This window comes from Oratosquilla oratoria, chromosome 12, assembly GCF_046742065.1.
Source record: "Oratosquilla oratoria isolate Oo_2021 chromosome 12, ASM4674206v1, whole genome shotgun sequence".
NCBI classification, from domain to species: Eukaryota; Metazoa; Arthropoda; class Malacostraca; order Stomatopoda; family Squillidae; genus Oratosquilla; species Oratosquilla oratoria.
The window spans coordinates 11,911,201-11,924,660 of NC_134788.1; the positions used below are offsets into that span (position 1 = coordinate 11,911,201).

At 34.1% G+C, this 13,460-nt stretch overlaps 2 protein-coding genes across 4 annotated transcripts in view; both read left to right on the forward strand.

Annotated features, from left to right (window-relative positions):
• LOC143030971 (uncharacterized) overlaps window positions 1-13,460 on the forward strand; it is a 205,277-nt gene that overhangs the window by 72,106 nt on the left and 119,711 nt on the right. The gene's annotated exons all lie outside the window — the stretch shown is intronic.
• The window catches only part of LOC143030966 (uncharacterized), a 30,455-nt gene that overhangs the window by 1,277 nt on the left and 15,718 nt on the right, over window positions 1-13,460 (forward strand). The gene's annotated exons all lie outside the window — the stretch shown is intronic.

Here is a 13,460-nt window from a genome sequence, read left to right on the forward strand (position 1 = left end):
GGTCCATGTGATTTTCTGACATCAAGATTACTCAAGTGTTTCATTATTTCATTCTTTGTTACTTCTATTTCTTTCATAGGGGGGACTTTCTCTTTCCATTCGATCTCTTCCGGTTGTATATTCTCCCATGTAAACACTGATTTAAAATGCTTGTTCATAATTTCTGCCATTTCTATTTCCTCTGTGTATTCAACTCCTTGTCTTAATTTCTCCAAGTCCTGTTTGTTTTTCAGTTTGTTGTTTACAAATCTGTAAAATAGTTTTGGTTGATCTTTACATTATTCTATGACATCTTTTTCATATTTTCTCTTTTCCTCTCTGCACGCTTGTACATATTCATTTCTATAACAAGTATATATTTTCCATTTTTCTGGTCTTCTGTTATTCTTCCATTTGGTCCAAGCTTTGTCTCTTTTGTCTTTTAACACTCAACAACTTTTGTTGTACCAGCACTTTACATATTCTTTTTCTTGTTTTTGTCTTGGGACATACTTTTCCACTCTTTTTTTTTTTTTTTTCTTTTTTATAAATTTTTGTCAAAATATTCCATTTCTCTTCCACTGTTGTATCCTCTTTGTGTATTCTTTCCCAGTTTTCATTTTGAAAGAATTTTCTTATTTGATCAAAATTTGTATTTTCATACATCAATCTTCCTTTTCTATATTGTTCATTTCTTTTCATGTATTTTTCCTCATTTAGTTCCAGTTTTATCAATATGTGGTCACTTTTACTTATTGGTGCCTGGTATTCTATCTTTTCCATTATTTCATGTTCTGATGTGATTATTAGGTCTAGTCTCAATGGTTCTTCATTTCTATACCTAGTGTTCTCTTGGATCCATTGTGTCATTGTGTGGTCAATAATCATCTGAAGTAGAACATTTCCCAATGAATCTTCTCCACCCTTTACGGTCATCTCTTCCCAGCAGATTTCTTTGCAATTAAAGTCGCCCATCATAACTATTCTTCCTCCATCTTCCATTATCTTGTTTAGTGTTATTCTTGTGTCTTCTAACATACTTTTATGTTCACTCTCTTCCCACGAGGCTGTTTTTGGGGGCACGTAGTTTATTACAAACTTTCTGCTCTTCTTATCTCTGTCTTCTACTTCTATCATTATCATCTCTACTCTGTTCTTTTCATATGTGACACTCCACGTTTATATCCTTCTTAGTCAGGAACATAACTCCACCCCCTTGTTTTATCTCTCTGTTTCTAATCCAATAATTATATGCATTGTGTCCTATGCTGTTGGGTGGTAGTGGACCTTTCAATTTTGTCTCAACAATTCCCATTATGTCCGGATCTTTTTCTTTCATATACTCATTCAGTTCATTCATTCCTGTTATTAGTCCATCTATATTTGTGTAGGATACTCTTAACTTTGTTATTTCCATTGTATTCTCTTTTTCTTTTTTGTTTCTCTTTGTTATGGTCCATTTCTTCAATTTCATATTCACTACTCTCCAGTAGAATTCTTGTTTTTCTGTCTCCATTCTGGTCTCGTTATTTTCTTTAGCTTCTTTCCTTTTCATATTTTCTTCCTCTCTTTCCTCTTCATTCATTTCTCTTTTTATCCATACCTTTTTATATTGTTCACTTACTGCTAGCTTCCCTGTTTTTGCTAAGATATTCTCTGCTGTTGTTTGTGACCTGAATTTAATCTTAATTGGTCTGGTCTTATCTGTACTATACTTTCTGAATCTAAACTTCTCTTCAATTTGTTTCATTATTTCAGGTTCATCTTCTTGAACTAATTCTAGTAAATTTCTTACTTTTTCATTTTCCTCATTGATTCTTGTGGTTCTATCTGGATTATGTTTCTCTTCCATTCCTAATATAATTATACATTTCTTTTTATCTGCCAAGTCTCTTACAATATTCTCCTTCTGTCTCATCACTTTGATAACTGAGTCTTCAGTTTGTTCTTTCATTTGCTGTTTAATTATATCAGTAAATGCAACTTTACTATTTTTCTTTATTTTCTTCCACCCCTGTGCCTCTTTTGCTATTGCCTCTTTATTGTCTTTATTGTTCCTTTTTAATTCTTCATTCTCCTCTTTTACTTCTCTTAACTGTCTTTTTAGTTCTATTTTATCAGTTAAGTTTTTGTTCGCCTTCTCTAGTTCTTCCAATCTTTCAACCCTTTCCGCAATTTTTGACATTCTACCAAACTAATATCCCAATGTTCGGTCATTTGTTCAAGTTTTTCCTCCAGTTTTGCCAGTTGGGGGAGGTTGGTATCCGCACCCCCCCCCCTCATTAAATCCATGGAAATTATTATCCTCACTTTCTATTGTGCTGCTCTTATCTATGTTTCTAATCTTTACATTTTTGTTAGTCCCTTCATCGTCACTAAATTGCTCTGGCCCGCGCTTGTTTATATGGTGTCTGCCTGTCTTGACCAAGTCCTCTCCTTCATCATTTCCCTCAGTAATCCCTCCCCTTCTCCCTTTTCCTCACTTCCCACTACACCACGAGCAACCCCCTTCCCCATAAATACAATAGGTACTTCCTTTGCGTTGAGATCCACGAATATTTCACTTTTTCTTCAGGACGTCAATCCTCGCCGTCCGTCCGACGTAAGTGTGTGTGTGTGTATTTACCTAGTTGTATTTTACGGGAAGGGGAGCTATGCTCGTGGTGTCCCGTTTTCGTATCTCATTTTATCTAAACTATTTCTAAATTCATGTATTGTTTTTGCACACACCACTTTCTCATCTAACTTGTTCCAACTGTCTATTACTCTGTGAGGAAAGCTGTTCTTTTTCACATCTCTTCTATAGCTGTCTTTTTTTATTTTCTTTCCATGTCCTCTTGTATTTCTGTCATCACATTTTATCAGATTCTCTCTATCAGTAATTTCTATGCCTTTCATGATTCTGTAAATAGCTATCAAATCTCCTCCCTCTCTTCTTTGCTTTAGTGTCTGTAGTTCAAGTTTTGCTAGTCTCTCTTCATATGATAGTTTTGAGAGTGTTGGTGCCAATTTTGTAATTGCTCTTTGTATTCTTTCAATTTTTTTTATGCATTTTTTTGCACTTGGTGACCATATCGTTGCTGCATATTCCAATCTTGGTCTTATCAGAGTGATTAGAATTTTCTTCACCATTTCTTCATCCAGGTATGTAAATGCCACTTTGATTGTTCTTATTAAATCATAGGATTCTCCAAAAATCTTATTTATATGTTTTTCAGGTGACATATTATTCATAACAATGACTCCCAGGTCCTTTTCATTTTCTACTTTTTTTATTCCTTCTTCTTCCAATTTATATGAGCCTGTTATTCTGTTTTTACTTTTTCCAAATTCCATTATATTACACTTTTTTGTATTGAACTCCATCTCCCACTTCCTACTCCATTCCTGTACTATATTTAGATCTCTTTGTAGTGATTCACAATCTTCTTCCGTGTTCACTTTTTTCAATAGTTTTGCATCATCTGCAAAAAAGCTCATATAGCTTTCAATTCCTTCATCCATATCATTAATATATATAGCAAACATTATTGGGGCCAGAACTGTTCCTTGTGGAACACCGCTTATTACTTCATCCCATTTTGAGTGTTGGTCTCTTATCACTACTCTCATTTTTCTTTCTTGCAAAAAGTCTTCCATCCAATTTAGCAGTTTGCCCTGTATTCCTCCTTGAGTTTCTAATTTCTTAAGCAACTTCTTATGTGGTACTTTGTCAAAAGCTTTTTTTAGGTCTAGAAATGCACAATCAGCCCATCCATCTCTTTCTTGTATTATATCTATTAGTCTTGAATAGAAACATATTAAATTGGTGACGCATGATGGTCCTTGTCTGAATCCAAATTGCCTTGGATTGAGCACATTGTTTTTTTCTAAATATTTTACCCATCTATTTTTGACAATTCTTTCACAAATTTTTGCTATTGTACTTGTTAGAGAAACTGGCCTATAGTTGTTAGGGTCTTCTTTATTTCCTCCTTTATATATAGGTACTATATTTGCTTTTTTCCAATCTTCTGGAACTTTACCTTCTTTCAAGGAACTGTTTATTATGCTATGTATTATGTCTGCCAGTTCATTCCTGCATTCTTTAAAAATCCAGTTTGCTATTTCATCTGGTCCATGCGATTTTCTGACATCAAGATTACTCAAGTGGTTCAATATTTCATTCTTTGTTACTTCTATTTCTTCCATAGGGGGGACTTTCTCTTTCCATTCGATCTCTTTAGGTTGTATGTTCTCCCTTGTAAACACCGATTTAAAATGTTTGTTCATAATTTCCGCCATTTCAATTTCCTCTGTGTATTCAACTCCTTGTCTTAATTTCTCCAAATCTTGTTTGTTTTTCAGTTTGTTGTTTACAAATCTGTAAAATAGTTTTGGTTGATCTTTACACTTTTCTATGACATCTTTTTCATATTTTCTCTTTTCCTCTCTGCACGCTTGTACATATTCATTTCTATAACAAGTATATATTTTCCATTTTTCTGGTCTTCTGTTATTCTTCCATTTGGTCCAAGCTTTGTCTCTTTTGTCTTTTATCTCCCTACAACTTTTGTTGTACCAGCATTTTACATATTCTTTTTCTTGTTTTTGTCTTGGGACATACTTTTCTACTTGTTTTTTATAGATTTTTGTCAAAATATTCCATTTCTCTTCTACTGTTGTATCTTCTTTGTGTATTCTTTCCCAGTTTTCATTTTGGAAGAATTCTCTTATTTTATCAAAGTTTGTTTTTTCATACATCAATCTTCCTTTTCTATATTGTTCATTTCTTTTCATGTATTTTTTCTCATTTAGTTCTAGTTCTATCAATATGTGGTCCCTTTTGCTTATTGGTGCCTGGTATTCTATCTTTTCCACTATTTTAGGTTCTGATGTAATTATTAGGTCTAGTCTCGATGATTCTTCTTCATTTCTATACCTAGTGTTCTCTTGGATCCATTGTGTCATTGTGTGGTCAATAATCATCTCAAGTAGAACACTTCCCCATGAGTCATCTCCACCCTTTACGGTCATCTCTTCCCAGCAGATTTCTTTGCAATTATAGTCATCCATCATAACTATTCTTCCTCCATCTTCCATTATCTTGTTTAGTGTTATTCTTGTGTCTTCTAACATGCTTTTATGTTCACTCTCTTCCCATGAGGCTGTTTTTGGGGGCACGTAGTTTATTACAAACTTTCTGCTCTTCTTATCTCTATCTTCTACTTCTATCATTATCATCTCTACTCTATTGTTCCCATATGTGACTCTCTTCACGTTTATATCCTTCTTAGTCAGGAACATAACTCCACCCCCTTGTTTTATCTCTCTGTTTCTAATCCAATAATTATATGCATTGTGTCCTATGCTGTTGGGTGGTAGTGGTCCTTTTAATTTTGTCTCAACAATTCCCATTATGTCCGGATCTTTTTCTTTCAGATATTTGTTCAGTTCATTCAGTCCTGTTATTAATCCATCTATATTTGTGTAGGATACTCTTAACTTTCTGTTATTTCTTTTGTGTTTCTCTCTTTTATGTTCCATTTCTTCAATTTCATATTCACTACTCTCCAGTAGAATTCTTGTTTTTCTGTCTCCGTTCTGGCCTCGTTTTTTTTCTTAGCTTCATGTCTATTCCTTATTTCCTCCTCTCTTTCCTCTTTATTCATTTCCCTATTTATCTATACCTTTTTATATTGTTCACTTGTTGCTAGTTTCCCTGTTTTGGATAAGATATTCTCAGCCGTAGTTTGTGACCTGAATTTAATCTTAATTGGTCTGGTCTTGTCTGTACTATATTTCCCGAGCCTGAATTTCTCTTCGATTTGTTTCATTATTTCTGGTTCATCTTCCTGAACTAATTATATTAAATTTCTTACTTTTTCATTTTCCTCATTGATTCTTGTGGTTCTATCTGGGTTATGTTTCTCTTCCATTCCTAATATAATTATACATTTCTTTCTGTCTGCTAAGTCTCTTACTATATTCTCCTTCTGTCTCATCACTTTAATAACTGAGTCTTCAGTTTGTTCATTCATTTGCTGTCTGATTATGTCAGTGAATGCAACTTTGCTATTTTCTTGGATTTTTTTCCAACCCTCCTTGTTCTCCTTATTATTCTCCTTTAAGACTTTATTCTCTTCTTTTACTTCTTTTAACTGTTTTTTTTAATTCTTCAATTTCCTTAGTTAAGTTTTTGTTCGCCTTCTCTAGTTCTTCCAATTTTTCAACTCTCTGCACAATGTTGTTAACATGACCGAACTTAAATTCCCAGTGGTCGATCATCTTATCGAGTTTCTCTTCTAGTCTTGGTAAATGGAGGGGGTTGTGTCCCCCCCACCCTCTTTAAATCCCTGGAAAATATCCTCAACATCTTCTACTGTATTGCTCTTATCTATACTTCTAATCTTTACATTTTTATTAGACATTTCATCATCGCTAAATTGGTCCGGACCTCGTTTGTTTAGATTTCGTCTGCCTGCCTGGGCCAAGTCCTCACCTTTCTCATTTCCTTCCATTTCCCTCAGTAATCCCTCCCCTTCTCCTTTTTCTTTACTTTCCCTACACCACAAGCAATTTCCCCCCACCCTGTAAATACAATAGGTACTTCCTTTGCTTTGGGATCCACGAAATTTCACTTTTTCTTCAGAACGTCGTCTATGCCGGCCGTTCGTTGAAGTGTGTGTGTGTGTATTTACCTAGTTGTATTTACCTAGTTGTATTTTACGGGAAGGGGAGCTATGCTCGTGGGGTCCCGTCTTCATATCTCATTTTATCTAAACTATTTTTAAATTCATGTATTGTTTTTGCACACACCACTTTCTCATCTAACTTGTTCCAACTGTCTATTACTCTGTGAGGAAAGCTGTTCTTTTTCAAATCTCTTCTATAGCTGTCTTTTTTTATTTTATTTCCGTGTCCTCTTGTATTTCTGTCATCCCATTTTATCAGATTCTCTCTATCAGTAATTTCTATGCCTTTCATGATTCTGTAAATAGCTATCAAATCTCCTCTCTCTCTTCTTTGCTTTAGTGTCTGTAGTTCAAGTTTTTCTAGTCTCTCTTCATATGATAGTTTTGAGAGTGTTGGTGCCAATTTTGTAATTGCTCTTTGTATTCTTTCAATTTTTTTTATGCATTTTTCTGCACTTGGTGACCATATCGTTGCTACATATTCCAATCTTGGTCTTATCAGGGTGATTAGGATTTTCTTCACCATTTCTTCATCCATGTATGTAAATACAACTTTGATTGTTCTTATTAGATTATAAGTTTCTCCAAAAATCTTATTTATATGTTTCTCAGGTGACATATTATTCATAACAATGACTCCCAGGTCCTTCTCATTTTCTACTTTTTTTATTCCTTCTTCTCCCAATTTATATGCTCCTGTTATTCTGTTTTTGCTTTTTCCAAATTCTATTATACTACACTTTTTTGTATTGAACTCCATCTCCCACTTCCTACTCCATTCTTGTACTATATTTAGATTTCTCTGTAGTGATTCACAATCTTCTTCAGTTTTCACTCTTTTCAGTAGTTTTGCATCGTCTGCAAAGAAGCTCATATAGCTTTCTATTCCTTCATCCATATCATTAATATATATAGCAAACATTATTGAGGCCAGAACTGTTCCCTGCGGAACACCGCTTATTACTTCATCCCATTTTGAGTGCTGATTTCTTATCACTACTCTCATTTTTCTTTCTTGCAAAAAGTCCTCCATCCAATTTAGTAGTTTGCCCTGTATTCCTCCTTGAGTTTCTAATTTCTTAAGCAACTTCTTATGTGGTACTTTGTCAAAAGCTTTCTTTAGATCTAAAAATGCACAGTCCGCCCATCCATCTCTTTCTTGTATTATATCTATTAGCCTTGAATAGAAACATATTAAATTGGTGACACATGATCGTCCTTGTCTGGATCCAAATTGCCTTGGATTTAACACTTTATTTTTTTCTAAATATTTTACCCATCTACTTTTGATAATTCTCTCACAAATTTTTGCTATTGTACTTGTTAGAGAGACTGGTCTATAGTTTGTAGGTTCTTCTTTATTTCCTCCTTTATATATAGGTACTATGTTTGCTTTTTTCCAATCTTCTGGAACTTTTCCTTTTTTCAAGGAACTATTTAGTATGCTTTGTATTTTGTCTGCATTCTTTCAGTATCCAGTTTGCTATTTCATCTGGTCCATGCGATTTTCTGACATGAAGATTACTCAAGTGTGTTAATATTTCATTCTTTGTTACTTCTATTTCTTCCATAGGGGGGACTTTCTCTTTCCAATCGTTTTCTTCAGGTTGTATGTTCTCCCTTGTAAACACTGATTTAAAATGTTTGTTCATAATTTCCGCCATTTCCATTTCTTCAGTGTATTGTACTCCCTCCTGTCTTAATTTCTCCAAGTCTTGTTTGTTTTTCAGTTTATTGTTTACAAATCTGTAGAATAGTTTTGGTTGATCTTTACACTTTTCTATGATATCTTTTTCATATTTTCTCTTTTCCTCTCTGCATGTTTGTACATATTCATTTCTATAACAGGTATATATTTTCCATTTTTCAGGTCTTCTGTCTTTTTTCCATCTGGTCCAAGCTTTGTCTCTTTTGTCTTTTAACTCCCTACAGCTTTTGTTGTACCAGCATTTTACATATTCTTTTTCTTGTTTTTGTCTTGGGACATACTTTTCCACTCCTTTTTTGTAAATTTTTGTCAAAATATTCCATTTCTCTTCTACTGTTGTTTCTTTTTTGTATATTTCTTCCCAGTTTTCATTTTGAAAGAATTCTCTTATTTTATCAAAGTTTGTTTTTTCATACATCATTCTTCCTTTTCTGTATTGTTCATTTCTTTTCATATATTTTTCTTCATTAAGTTCCAGTTCAATCAATATGTGGTCACTTTTACTTATTGGTGTTTTATATTCAATTTTGTCCACTATTCTAGGTTCGGATGTAATTACTAGGTCTAGTCTCGATGGCTCTTCTTCATTTCTATACCTAGTGTTCTCCTGTATCCATTGTGTCATTGTATGGTCAGTAACTATCTCAAGTAGAGTGTTTCCCCATGAGCCGTCTCCACCCTTTACTGTCATTTCTTCCCAGCAGATTTCTTTGCAATTAAAGTCGCCCATCATAACTATTTTTCCTCCCTCTTCCATTATCTTGTTTAATGTTATCTTTGTGTCCTCTAACATACTTTTATGTTCACTCTCTTCCCATGAGGCTGTTTTTGGGGGCACATAATTTATCACAAACTTTCTGTTCTTCTTATCTCTGTCTTCTACTTTCATCATTATCATCTCTACTGTATTCTTTCCATATGTGACACACTTCACGTTTATATCTTTCTTAGTCAGGAACATAACTCCACCCCCTTCCTTTTTCACTCTGTTTCTAATCCAATACTTATATGCATCATGTCCTACACTGTTGGATGGTAGTGGACCTTTAAATTTTGTTTCTACAATTCCCATTATGTCTGGTTCTTTTTCTTTCAAATAATCATTCAGCTCATTCAATCTTGTTATTAATCCATCTATATTTGTGTAAGACACTCCTAGTTTTCTGCCACTTCCATTGTGTTCTCTGTTTCCCTTTTGTTTTTCTCTTGTATGTCGACTTTCTTTAGTTTCATATTCACTACTCTCCAATAGAATCTCTCTTTTTCTGACTCCGTTCTTATCTCGTTTTTTGCCTTTGCTTCAAGTCTTTTCTGTTTTTCTTCCTCTCTTTCCTCTTTATTCATTTCCCTTTTTATCCATACCTTTTTATATTGTTCACTTGTTGCTAGTTTCCCTGTTTTGGATAAGATATTCTCAGCCGTAGTTTGTGACCTGAATTTAATCTTAATTGGTCTGATCTTGTCTGTACTATATTTCCCTAGCCTGAATTTCTCTTCGATTTGTTTCATTATTTCTGGTTCATCTTCCTGAACTAATTCTAGTAAATTTCTTACTTTTTCATTTTCCTCATTGATTCTTGTGGTTCTATCTGGGTTATGTTTCTCTTCCATTCCTAATTTAATTATACATTTCTTTTTGTCTGCTAGGTCTCTTACTATATTCTCCTTCTGTCTCATCACTTTAATAACTGAGTTTTCAGTTTGTTCATTCATTTGCTGTCTGATTATGTCAGTGAATGCAACTTTGCTATTTTTTTGAATTTTTTTCCAACCCTCCTTGTTCTCCTTATTATTCTCCTTTTAAGACTTTATTCTCATCTTTTACTTCCCTCAACTGTTTCTTTAATTCTTCAATTTCCTTAGTTAAGTTTTTGTTCGCCTTTTCTAGTTCTTCCAATTTTTCAACTCTCCGTATAATTTTGTTAACATCACCGAACCTACGCTCCAAGTCCTCGATCATCTTATCGACCTTCTCTTCTAGTCTTGTCAGTCGGGGGGGGTTTGTGTCCCCCCCACCCTCTTTAAATCCCTGGAAAATATTCTCATCACTTTCTACTGTATTGCTCTTATCTATGCTTCTAATCTTTACATTTTTATTAGACATTTCATTGTCGCTCAGCTGATCGGGGGGTCTTTTGTTTACATTTCGCCTGTCTGCCTGGGCCAAGTCTACTCCCTCCTCATTTCCTTCCATTTCCCTCAGTAATCCCTCCCCTTTTCCTCTTTCCCTACTTTCCCACTACTCCACGAGCAATTTCCCCCCCACCCTGTAAAAACACTAGGCACTTCTCTTTGCGTTGGGATCCACAGACTTCAGTTTTCTTCAGAACGTCTTCTAAGCCGTCCATTCGTTGAAGTGTGTGTATTTACCTAGTTGTATTTACCTAGTTGTATATTACGGGAAGGGGAGCTATGCTCGTGGGGTCCCGTCTTCATTTCTCATTTTATCTAAACAATTTTTAAATTCATGTATTGTTTTTGCACACACCACTTTCTCATCTAACTTGTTCCAACTGTCTATTACTCTGTGTGGAAAGCTGTTCTTTTTCAAATCTCTTCTATAGCTGTCTTTTTTTATTTTATTTCCGTGTCCTCTTGTATTTCTGTCATCCCATTTTATCAGATTCTCTCTATCAGTAATTTCTATGCCTTTCATGATTCTGTAAATAGCTATCAAATCTCCTCTCTCTCTTCTTTGCTCTAGTGTCTGTAGTTCAAGTTTTTGTAGTCTCTCTTCATATGATAGTTTTGAGAGTGTTGGTGCCAGTTTTGTAATTGCTCTTTGTATTCTTTCAAGTTTTTTTATACATTTTTTTGTACTTGGTGACCATATTGTTGCTGCATATTCTAATCTTGGTCTTATCAGGGTGATTAGGATTTTCCTCACCATTTCTTCATCCAGGTATGTAAATGCCACTTTGATTGTTCTTATTAAATTATAAGTTTCTCCAAAAATCTTATTTATATGTTTTTCAGGTGACATATTATTCATAACAATGACTCCCAGGTCCTTTTCATTTTCTACTTTTTTTATTCCCTCTTCTCCCAAATTATATGATCCTGTTATTCTGTTTTTGCTTTTTCCAAATTCCATTATATTACACTTTTTTGTATTGAACTCCATCTCCCACTTCTTACTCCATTCCTGTACTTTATTTAGATCTCTCTGTAGTGATTCACAATCTTCTTCAGTTTTCACTCTTTTCAGTAGTTTTGCATCGTCTGCAAAGAAGCTCATATAGCTTTTAATTCCTTCATCCATATCATTAATATATATAGCAAACATTATTGGGCCCAGGACTGTTCCCTGCGGGACACCGCTTATTACTTCATTCCATTTTGAGTGCTGGTTTCTTATCACTACTCTCATTTTTCTTTCTTGCAAAAAGTCTTCCATCCAATTTAGTAATTTACCTTGTATTCCTCCTTCAGTTTCAAGTTTCTTAAGCAACTTCTTATGTGGTACTTTGTCAAAAGCTTTTTTTAGGTCTAGAAATGCACAATCAGCCCATCCATCTCTTTCTTGTATTATATCTACTAGCCTTGAATAGAAGCATATTAAATTGGTGACGCATGATCGTCCTTGTCTGAATCCAAATTGCCTTGGATTTAGTACGTTGTTTTTTTCCAAGTATTTTACCCATCTATTTTTGATAATTCTTTCACAAATTTTTGCTATTGTACTTGTTAGAGAGACTGGTCTATAGTTGGTAGGTTCTTCTTTATTTCCTCCTTTATATATAGGTACTATATTTGCTTTTTTCCAATCTTCTGGAACTTTTCCTTCTTTCAAGGAACTGTTTATTATGCTATGTATTTTGTCTGCCAGTTCATTCCTGCATTCTTTCAGAATCCAGTTTGCTATTTCATCTGGTCCATGTGATTTTCTGACATCAAGATTACTCAATTGTATCAATATTTCATTCTTTGATACTTCTATTTTTTCTATAAGGGGGACTTTCTCTTTCCATTCAATCTCTTCAGGTTGTATGTTCTCCCTTGTAAACACTGATTTAAAATGTTTGTTCATAATTTCCGCCATTTCCATTTCCTCAGTGTATTCAACTCCCCCTTGTCTTAATTTCTCCAAGTCCTGTTTGTTTTTCAGTTTATTGTTTACAAATCTGTAGAATAGTTTTGGTTGATCTTTACATTTTTTATGACGTCTTTTTCATATTTTCTCTTTTCCTCTCTGCATGTTTGTACATATTCATTTCTATAACTGGTATATATTTTCCATTTTTCAGGTTTTCTGTCTTTTTTCCATCTGGTCCAGGCTTTGTCTCTTTTGTCTTTTAACTCCCTACAACTTTTGTTGTACCAGCATTTTACATATTGTTTTTCTTGTTTTTGTCTTGGGACATACTTTTCCACTCCTTTTTTGTAAATTTTTGTCAAAATATTCCATTTCTTTTCCACTGATGTTTCTTCTTTGTATATTTCTTCCCAGTTTTCTTGTTGAAAGAATTCTCTTATTTTATCAAAGTTTGTTTTTTCATACATCATTCTTCCTTTTCTATATTGTTCATTTCTTTTGATATATTTTTCTTCATTAAGTTCCAGTTCAATCAATATGTGGTCACTTTTACTTATTGGTGTCTTATATTCAATCTTGTCCACTATTCTAGGTTCAGATGTAATTAATAAGTCTAGTCTCGATGGTTCTTCTTCATTTCTATACCTAGTGTTCTCCTGTATCCATTGTGTCATTGTGTGGTCAATAATCATCTCAAGTAGAGCGTTTCCCCATGAGTCATCTCCACCCTTGACTGTCATTTCTTCCCAGCAGATTTCTTTGCAATTAAAGTCGCCCATCATAACTATTCTTCCTCCATCTTCCATTATTTTATTTAATGTTATCTTTGTGTCCTCTAACATACTTTTATGTTCACTCTCCTCCCATAAGGCTGTTTTTGGAGGCACATAATTTATCACAAACTTTCTGCTCTTCTTATCTCTGTCTTCCACTTCTATCATAATCATCTCTACTGTATTCTTTCCATATATGACACCTTTCACGTTTATATCCTTCTTAGTCAGGAACATAACTCCACCCCCTTGCTTTTTCTCTCTGTTTCTAATCCAATAATTGTATGCAT